Raw genomic sequence first — 10,000 nt, forward strand, 5'->3', positions numbered from 1 at the left:
TTCATGCCAAGAAGTGAGATTTGCAGGTGTACTTCCAATAAGAATCATTTTGAGGCTGAATTTATATGTCAGGTACAATATCTCTCTCAGAAGCAAATTACTTTTAAAGGACTGGACTTGTGAGTATTTTGCTACCATAATGAAACAGAGAGGTGAAAAGTAATATTTAGGAGATGTGAATGAAGATAAGTGTGAAATCCCCTTGTAATGGTAGGTCAGTAGTAGAATACATGTAGAACATAAACTGCACATGCAATTATGGTTCAATGGAGAAAAGAAAATATTCCAGCTAATACAATAGAGAGATGTTAGTGTACAAACACAGCTGATTCACCCGTAAGAATAAAAATGTGCACTAGTAAGTCAGCAGTAAATGCCTTCTGGGGGTATAGCTCAGTGGTAGAGCATTCGACTGCAGATCGAGAGGTCCCTGGTTCAAATCCAGGTGCCCCCTGTCTCCCCTTTTAGTTGTATAAGGATATTCAATTATGTGTTACAATTTCAGCTATATAGGCAACTCAAGAAAAAGTACAAAATACTAGTACTTATACGTTGTAATGTTCATTCCTGATAGTACAGTGTCTATGGCAGGTTTAAATGCTTAATAAGTTTATTTCTTAACTTCATGCCAAGAAGTGAGATTTGCAGGTGTACCTCCAATAAGAATCAGTGGCTCTTTTCATGAAGTTGTGATCAGTCGTAACATTATTCTTGGTTGTTTAATATAGTAAAATAGGAAAAGAGAAGGGAAGTTACCCATAATTATTATTGTTATTATTAACTTTTAAGTATAAATATTATAGATTTTGAGGCTGAATTTATATGTCAGGTACAATGTCTCACTCAGAAGCAAATTACTTTTAAAGGACTGGACTTGTGAGTATTTTGCTACCATAATGAAACAGAGAGGTGAAAAGTAATATTTAGGAGATGTGAATGAAGATAAGTGTGAAATCCCCTTGTAATGGTAGGTCAGTAGTAGAATACATGTAGAACATATACTGCACATGGAATTATGGTTCAATGGACAAAAGAAAATATTACAGCTAATACAATAGAGAGATGTTAGTGTATAAACACAGCTGATTCACCCGTAAGAATAAAAATGTGTACTAGTAAGTCAACAGTAAATGCCTTCTGGGGGTATAGCTCAGTGGTAGAGCATTCGACTGCAGATCAAGAGGTCCCTGGTTCCAATCCGGGTGCCCCCTGTCTCCCCTTTTAGTTGTATAAGGATAGTCAATTATGTGTTACAATTTCAGCTATATAGGCCACTCAAGGAAAAGTACAAAATACAAGTACTTATACGTTGTAATGTTCATTCCTGATAGTACAGTGTCTATGGCAGGTTTAAATGCTTAATAAGTTTATTTCTTAACTTCATGCCAAGAAGTGAGATATGCAGGTGTACTTCCAATAAGAATCATTTTGAGGCTGAATTTATATGTCAGGTACAATATCTCTCTCAGAAGCAAATTACTTTTAAAGGACTGGACTTGTGAGTATTTTGCTACCATAATGAAACAGAGAGGTGAAAAGTAATATTTAGGAGATGTGAATGAAGATAAGTGTGAAATCCCCTTGTAATGGTAGGTCAGTAGTAGAATACATGTAGAACATAAACTGCACATGCAATTATGGTTCAATGGACAAAAGAAAATATTCCAGCTAATACAATAGAGAGATGTTAGTGTACAAACACAGCTGATTCACCCGTAAGAATAAAAATGTGCACTAGTAAGTCCGCAGTAAATGCCTTCTGGGGGTATAGCTCAGTGGTAGAGCATTTGACTGCAGATCGAGAGGTCCCTGGTTCAAATCCGGGTGCCCACTGTCTCCCCTTTTAGTTGTATAAGGATATTCAATTATGTGTTACAATTTCAGCTATATAGGCAACTCAAGGAAAAGTACAAAATACAAGTACTTATACGTTGTAATGTTCATTCCTGATAGTACAGTGTCTATGGCAGGTTTAAATGCTTAATAAGTTTATTTCTTAACTTCATGCCAAGAAGTGAGATTTGCAGGTGTACTTCCAATAAGAATCATTTTGAGGCTGAATTTATATGTCAGGTACAATATCTCTCTCAGAAGCAAATTACTTTTAAAGGACTGGACTTGTGAGTATTTTGCTACCATAATGAAACAGAGAGGTGAAAAGTAATATTTAGGAGATGTGAATGAAGATAAGTGTGAAATCCCCTTGTAATGGAAGGTCAGTAGTAGAATACATGTAGAACATAAACTGCACATGCAATTATGGTTCAATGGAGAAAAGAAAATATTCCAGCTAATACAATAGAGAGATGTTAGTGTACAAACACAGCTGATTCACCCGTAAGAATAAAAATGTGCACTAGTAAGTCAGCAGTAAATGCCTTCTGGGGGTATAGCTCAGTGGTAGAGCATTTGACTGCAGATCGAGAGGTCCCTGGTTCAAATCCGGGTGCCCACTGTCTCCCCTTTTAGTTGTATAAGGATATTCAATTATGTGTTACAATTTCAGCTATATAGGCAACTCAAGGAAAAGTACAAAATACAAGTACTTATACGTTGTAATGTTCATTCCTGATAGTACAGTGTCTATGGCAGGTTTAAATGCTTAATAAGTTTATTTCTTAACTTCATGCCAAGAAGTGAGATTTGCAGGTGTACCTCCAATAAGAATCAGTGGCTCTTTTCATGAAGTTGTGATCAGTCGTAACATTATTCTTGGTTGCTTAATATAGTAAAATAGGAAAAGAGAAGGGAAGTTACCCATAATTATTATTGTTATTATTAACTTTTAAGTATAAATATTATAGATTTTGAGGCTGAATTTATATGTCAGGTACAATGTCTCACTCAGAAGCAAATTACTTTTAAAGGACTGGACTTGTGAGTATTTTGCTACCATAATGAAACAGAGAGGTGAAAAGTAATATTTAGGAGATGTGAATGAAGATAAGTGTGAAATCCCCTTGTAATGGTAGGTCAGTAGTAGAATACATGTAGAACATGTACTGCACATGCAATTATGGTTCAATGGACAAAAGAAAATATTCCAGCTAATACAATAGAGAGATGTTAGTGTACAAACACAGCTGATTCACCCGTAAGAATAAAAATGTGCACTAGTAAGTCAGCAGTAAATGCCTTCTGGGGGTATAGCTCAGTGGTAGAGCATTCGACTGTAGATCAAGAGGTCCCTGGTTCCAATCCGGGTGCCCCCTGTCTCCCCTTTTAGTTGTATAAGGATATTCAATTATGTGTTACAATTTCAGCTATATAGGCAACTCAAGGAAAAGTACAAAATACAAGTACTTATACGTTGTAATGTTCATTCCTGATAGTACAGTGTCTATGGCAGGTTTAAATGCTTAATAAGTTTATTTCTTAACTTCATGCCAAGAAGTGAGATTTGCAGGTGTACTTCCAATAAGAATCATTTTGAGGCTGAATTTATATGTCAGGTACAATATCTCTCTCAGAAGCAAATTACTTTTAAAGGACTGGACTTGTGAGTATTTTGCTACCATAATGAAACAGAGAGGTGAAAAGTAATATTTAGGAGATGTGAATGAAGATAAGTGTGAAATCCCCTTGTAATGGTAGGTCAGTAGTAGAATACATGTAGAACATAAACTGCACATGCAATTATGGTTCAATGGAGAAAAGAAAATATTCCAGCTAATACAATAGAGAGATGTTAGTGTACAAACACAGCTGATTCACCCGTAAGAATAAAAATGTGCACTAGTAAGTCAGCAGTAAATGCCTTCTGGGGGTATAGCTCAGTGGTAGAGCATTCGACTGCAGATCGAGAGGTCCCTGGTTCAAATCCAGGTGCCCCCTGTCTCCCCTTTTAGTTGTATAAGGATATTCAATTATGTGTTACAATTTCAGCTATATAGGCAACTCAAGGAAAAGTACAAAATACAAGTACTTATACGTTGTAATGTTCATTCCTGATAGTACAGTGTCTATGGCAGGTTTAAATGCTTAATAAGTTTATTTCTTAACTTCATGCCAAGAAGTGAGATTTGCAGGTGTACTTCCAATAAGAATCATTTTGAGGCTGAATTTATATGTCAGGTACAATATCTCTCTCAGAAGCAAATTACTTTTAAAGGACTGGACTTGTGAGTATTTTGCTACCATAATGAAACAGAGAGGTGAAAAGTAATATTTAGGAGATGTGAATGAAGATAAGTGTGAAATCCCCTTGTAATGGTAGGTCAGTAGTAGAATACATGTAGAACATAAACTGCACATGCAATTATGGTTCAATGGAGAAAAGAAAATATTCCAGCTAATACAATAGAGAGATGTTAGTGTACAAACACAGCTGATTCACCCGTAAGAATAAAAATGTGCACTAGTAAGTCAGCAGTAAATGCCTTCTGGGGGTATAGCTCAGTGGTAGAGCATTCGACTGCAGATCGAGAGGTCCCTGGTTCAAATCCAGGTGCCCCCTGTCTCCCCTTTTAGTTGTATAAGGATATTCAATTATGTGTTACAATTTCAGCTATATAGGCAACTCAAGGAAAAGTACAAAATACAAGTACTTATACGTTGTAATGTTCATTCCTGATAGTACAGTGTCTATGGCAGGTTTAAATGCTTAATAAGTTTATTTCTTAACTTCATGCCAAGAAGTGAGATTTGCAGGTGTACCTCCAATAAGAATCAGTGGCTCTTTTCATGAAGTTGTGATCAGTCGTAACATTATTCTTGGTTGTTTAATATAGTAAAATAGGAAAAGAGAAGGGAAGTTACCCATAATTATTATTGTTATTATTAACTTTTAAGTATAAATATTATAGATTTTGAGGCTGAATTTATATGTCAGGTACAATGTCTCACTCAGAAGCAAATTACTTTTAAAGGACTGGACTTGTGAGTATTTTGCTACCATAATGAAACAGAGAGGTGAAAAGTAATATTTAGGAGATGTGAATGAAGATAAGTGTGAAATCCCCTTGTAATGGTAGGTCAGTAGTAGAATACATGTAGAACATATACTGCACATGGAATTATGGTTCAATGGACAAAAGAAAATATTACAGCTAATACAATAGAGAGATGTTAGTGTATAAACACAGCTGATTCACCCGTAAGAATAAAAATGTGTACTAGTAAGTCAACAGTAAATGCCTTCTGGGGGTATAGCTCAGTGGTAGAGCATTCGACTGCAGATCAAGAGGTCCCTGGTTCCAATCCGGGTGCCCCCTGTCTCCCCTTTTAGTTGTATAAGGATAGTCAATTATGTGTTACAATTTCAGCTATATAGGCCACTCAAGGAAAAGTACAAAATACAAGTACTTATACGTTGTAATGTTCATTCCTGATAGTACAGTGTCTATGGCAGGTTTAAATGCTTAATAAGTTTATTTCTTAACTTCATGCCAAGAAGTGAGATATGCAGGTGTACTTCCAATAAGAATCATTTTGAGGCTGAATTTATATGTCAGGTACAATATCTCTCTCAGAAGCAAATTACTTTTAAAGGACTGGACTTGTGAGTATTTTGCTACCATAATGAAACAGAGAGGTGAAAAGTAATATTTAGGAGATGTGAATGAAGATAAGTGTGAAATCCCCTTGTAATGGTAGGTCAGTAGTAGAATACATGTAGAACATAAACTGCACATGCAATTATGGTTCAATGGACAAAAGAAAATATTCCAGCTAATACAATAGAGAGATGTTAGTGTACAAACACAGCTGATTCACCCGTAAGAATAAAAATGTGCACTAGTAAGTCCGCAGTAAATGCCTTCTGGGGGTATAGCTCAGTGGTAGAGCATTTGACTGCAGATCGAGAGGTCCCTGGTTCAAATCCGGGTGCCCACTGTCTCCCCTTTTAGTTGTATAAGGATATTCAATTATGTGTTACAATTTCAGCTATATAGGCAACTCAAGGAAAAGTACAAAATACAAGTACTTATACGTTGTAATGTTCATTCCTGATAGTACAGTGTCTATGGCAGGTTTAAATGCTTAATAAGTTTATTTCTTAACTTCATGCCAAGAAGTGAGATTTGCAGGTGTACCTCCAATAAGAATCAGTGGCTCTTTTCATGAAGTTGTGATCAGTCGTAACATTATTCTTGGTTGCTTAATATAGTAAAATAGGAAAAGAGAAGGGAAGTTACCCATAATTATTATTGTTATTATTAACTTTTAAGTATAAATATTATAGATTTTGAGGCTGAATTTATATGTCAGGTACAATGTCTCACTCAGAAGCAAATTACTTTTAAAGGACTGGACTTGTGAGTATTTTGCTACCATAATGAAACAGAGAGGTGAAAAGTAATATTTAGGAGATGTGAATGAAGATAAGTGTGAAATCCCCTTGTAATGGTAGGTCAGTAGTAGAATACATGTAGAACATAAACTGCACATGCAATTATGGTTCAATGGAGAAAAGAAAATATTCCAGCTAATACAATAGAGAGATGTTAGTGTACAAACACAGCTGTTTCACCCGTAAGAATAAAAATGTGCACTAGTAAGTCAGCAGTAAATGCCTTCTGGGGGAATAGCTCAGTGGTAGAGCATTCGACTGCAGATCGAGAGGTCCCTGGTTCCAATCCGGGTGCCCCCTGTCTCCCCTTTTAGTTGTATAAGGATATTCAATTATGTGTTACAATTTCAGCTATATAGGCAACTCAAGGAAAAGTACAAAATACAAGTACTTATACGTTGTAATGTTCATTCCTGATAGTACAGTGTCTATGGCAGGTTTAAATGCTTAATAAGTTTATTTCTTAACTTCATGCCAAGAAGTGAGATTTGCAGGTGTACCTCCACTAAGAATCAGTGGCTCTTTTCATGAAGTTGTGATCAGTCGTAACATTATTCTTGGTTGTTTAATATAGTAAAATAGGAAAAGAGAAGGGAAGTTACCCATAATTATTATTGTTATTATTAACTTTTAAGTATAAATATTATAGATTTTGAGGCTGAATTTATATGTCAGGTACAATGTCTCACTCAGAAGCAAATTACTTTTAAAGGACTGGACTTGTGAGTATTTTGCTACCATAATGAAACAGAGAGGTGAAAAGTAATATTTAGGAGATGTGAATGAAGATAAGTGTGAAATCCCCTTGTAATGGTAGGTCAGTAGTAGAATACATGTAGAACATAAACTGCACATGCAATTATGGTTCAATGGACAAAAGAAAATATTCCAGCTAATACAATAGAGAGATGTTAGTGTACAAACACAGCTGATTCACCCGTAAGAATAAAAATGTGCACTAGTAAGTCAGCAGTAAATGCCTTCTGGGGGTATAGCTCAGTGGTAGAGCATTCGACTGCAGATCGAGAGGTCCCTGGTTCAAATCCGGGTGCCCCCTGTCTCCCCTTTTAGTTGTATAAGGATATTCAATTATGTGTTACAATTTCAGCTATATAGGCAACTCAAGGAAAAGTACAAAATACAAGTACTTATACGTTGTAATGTTCATTCCTGATAGTACAGTGTCTATGGCAGGTTTAAATGCTTAATAAGTTTATTTCTTAACTTCATGCCAAGAAGTGAGATTTGCAGGTGTACCTCCACTAAGAATCAGTGGCTCTTTTCATGAAGTTGTGATCAGTCGTAACATTATTCTTGGTTGTTTAATATAGTAAAATAGGAAAAGAGAAGGGAAGTTACCCATAATTATTATTGTTATTATTAACTTTTAAGTATAAATATTATAGATTTTGAGGCTGAATTTATATGTCAGGTACAATGTCTCACTCAGAAGCAAATTACTTTTAAAGGACTGGACTTGTGAGTATTTTGCTACCATAATGAAACAGAGAGGTGAAAAGTAATATTTAGGAGATGTGAATGAAGATAAGTGTGAAATCCCCTTGTAATGGTAGGTCAGTAGTAGAATACATGTAGAACATATACTGCACATGGAATTATGGTTCAATGGACAAAAGAAAATATTCCAGCTAATACAATAGAGAGATGTTAGTGTATAAACACAGCTGATTCACCCGTAAGAATAAAAATGTGCACTAGTAAGTCAGCAGTAAACGCCTTCTGGGGGTATAGCTCAGTGGTAGAGCATTCGACTGTAGATCAAGAGGTCCCTGGTTCCAATCCGGGTGCCCCCTGTCTCCCCTTTTAGTTGTATAAGGATATTCAATTATGTGTTACAATTTCAGCTATATAGGCAACTCAAGGAAAAGTACAAAATACAAGTACTTATACGTTGTAATGTTCATTCCTGATAGTACAGTGTCTATGGCAGGTTTAAATGCTTAATAAGTTTATTTCTTAACTTCATGCCAAGAAGTGAGATTTGCAGGTGTACTTCCAATAAGAATCATTTTGAGGCTGAATTTATATGTCAGGTACAATATCTCTCTCAGAAGCAAATTACTTTTAAAGGACTGGACTTGTGAGTATTTTGCTACCATAATGAAACAGAGAGGTGAAAAGTAATATTTAGGAGATGTGAATGAAGATAAGTGTGAAATCCCCTTGTAATGGTAGGTCAGTAGTAGAATACATGTAGAACATAAACTGCACATGCAATTATGGTTCAATGGAGAAAAGAAAATATTCCAGCTAATACAATAGAGAGATGTTAGTGTACAAACACAGCTGATTCACCCGTAAGAATAAAAATGTGCACTAGTAAGTCAGCAGTAAATGCCTTCTGGGGGTATAGCTCAGTGGTAGAGCATTCGACTGCAGATCGAGAGGTCCCTGGTTCAAATCCGGGTGCCCCCTGTCTCCCCTTTTAGTTGTATAAGGATATTCAATTATGTGTTACAATTTCAGCTATATAGGCAACTCAAGGAAAAGTACAAAATACAAGTACTTATACGTTGTAATGTTCATTCCTGATAGTACAGTGTCTATGGCAGGTTTAAATGCTTAATAAGTTTATTTCTTAACTTCATGCCAAGAAGTGAGATTTGCAGGTGTACCTCCACTAAGAATCAGTGGCTCTTTTCATGAAGTTGTGATCAGTCGTAACATTATTCTTGGTTGTTTAATATAGTAAAATAGGAAAAGAGAAGGGAAGTTACCCATAATTATTATTGTTATTAATAACTTTTAAGTATAAATATTATAGATTTTGAGGCTGAATTTATATGTCAGGTACAATGTCTCACTCAGAAGCAAATTACTTTTAAAGGACTGGACTTGTGAGTATTTTGCTACCATAATGAAACAGAGAGGTGAAAAGTAATATTTAGGAGATGTGAATGAAGATAAGTGTGAAATCCCCTTGTAATGGTAGGTCAGTAGTAGAATACATGTAGAACATATACTGCACATGGAATTATGGTTCAATGGACAAAAGAAAATATTCCAGCTAATACAATAGAGAGATGTTAGTGTATAAACACAGCTGATTCACCCGTAAGAATAAAAATGTGTACTAGTAAGTCAACAATAAATGCCTTCTGGGGGTATAGCTCAGTGGTAGAGCATTCGACTGCAGATCAAGAGATCCCTGGTTCAAATCCGGGTGCCCCCTCTCTCCCCTTTTAGTTGTACAAAATACAAATACTTATACGTTGTAATGTTCATTCCTGATAGTTCAGTGTCTATGGCAGGTTTAAATGCTTAATAAGTTTATTTCGTAACTTCATGCCAAGAAGTGAGATTTGCAGGTGTACTTCCAATAAGAATCATTTTGAGGCTGAATTTATATGTCAGGTACAATATCTCACTCAGAAGCAAATTACTTTTAAAGGACTGGACTTGTGAGTATTTTGCAACCATAATGAAACAGAGAGGTGAAAAGTAATATTTAGGAGATGTGAATGAAGATAAGTGTGAAATCCCCTTGTAATGGTAGGTCAGTAGTAGAATACATGTAGAACATAAACTGCACATGCAATTATGGTTCAATGGAGAAAAGAAAATATTCCAGCTAATACAATAGAGAGATGTTAGTGTACAAACACAGCTGATTCACCCGTAAGAATAAAAATGTGCACTAGTAAGTCAGCAGTAAATGGCTTCTGGGGGTATAGCTCAGTGGTAGAG

The 10,000-nt window shown here is 35.7% G+C and overlaps 9 non-coding genes across 9 annotated transcripts in view; all 9 read left to right on the plus strand.

Moving 5' to 3' along the window:
- The first annotated feature begins 382 nt into the window (after nt 1–382).
- On the plus strand, nt 383–454 carry TRNAC-GCA (transfer RNA cysteine (anticodon GCA)). Its single transcript has one exon. It is a non-coding gene; the product is annotated as a tRNA-Cys (tRNA).
- Nucleotides 455–3,140: 2,686 nt separating this feature from the next.
- On the plus strand, nt 3,141–3,212 carry TRNAY-GUA (transfer RNA tyrosine (anticodon GUA)). Its single transcript has one exon. It is a non-coding gene; the product is annotated as a tRNA-Tyr (tRNA).
- A 550-nt stretch (nt 3,213–3,762) lies between these two features.
- Nucleotides 3,763–3,834, plus strand: TRNAC-GCA (transfer RNA cysteine (anticodon GCA)). The gene has a single exon. It is a non-coding gene; the product is annotated as a tRNA-Cys (tRNA).
- A 550-nt stretch (nt 3,835–4,384) lies between these two features.
- On the plus strand, nt 4,385–4,456 carry TRNAC-GCA (transfer RNA cysteine (anticodon GCA)). Its single transcript has one exon. It is a non-coding gene; the product is annotated as a tRNA-Cys (tRNA).
- A 2,821-nt stretch (nt 4,457–7,277) lies between these two features.
- On the plus strand, nt 7,278–7,349 carry TRNAC-GCA (transfer RNA cysteine (anticodon GCA)). Its single transcript has one exon. It is a non-coding gene; the product is annotated as a tRNA-Cys (tRNA).
- Nucleotides 7,350–8,034: 685 nt separating this feature from the next.
- TRNAY-GUA (transfer RNA tyrosine (anticodon GUA)) lies at nt 8,035–8,106 on the plus strand. The gene has a single exon. It is a non-coding gene; the product is annotated as a tRNA-Tyr (tRNA).
- A 550-nt stretch (nt 8,107–8,656) lies between these two features.
- Nucleotides 8,657–8,728, plus strand: TRNAC-GCA (transfer RNA cysteine (anticodon GCA)). Its single transcript has one exon. It is a non-coding gene; the product is annotated as a tRNA-Cys (tRNA).
- Nucleotides 8,729–9,413: 685 nt separating this feature from the next.
- TRNAC-GCA (transfer RNA cysteine (anticodon GCA)) lies at nt 9,414–9,485 on the plus strand. The gene has a single exon. It is a non-coding gene; the product is annotated as a tRNA-Cys (tRNA).
- A 492-nt stretch (nt 9,486–9,977) lies between these two features.
- Nucleotides 9,978–10,000, plus strand: part of TRNAC-GCA (transfer RNA cysteine (anticodon GCA)) — a 72-nt gene continuing 49 nt past the window's right edge. Inside the window, exon 1 of the tRNA in view lies at nt 9,978–10,000. This exon is cut by the window's right edge and continues 49 nt beyond it. This is a non-coding gene — a tRNA (tRNA-Cys).

This window comes from Mixophyes fleayi, chromosome 1, assembly GCF_038048845.1.
Source record: "Mixophyes fleayi isolate aMixFle1 chromosome 1, aMixFle1.hap1, whole genome shotgun sequence".
NCBI classification, from domain to species: Eukaryota; Metazoa; Chordata; class Amphibia; order Anura; family Limnodynastidae; genus Mixophyes; species Mixophyes fleayi.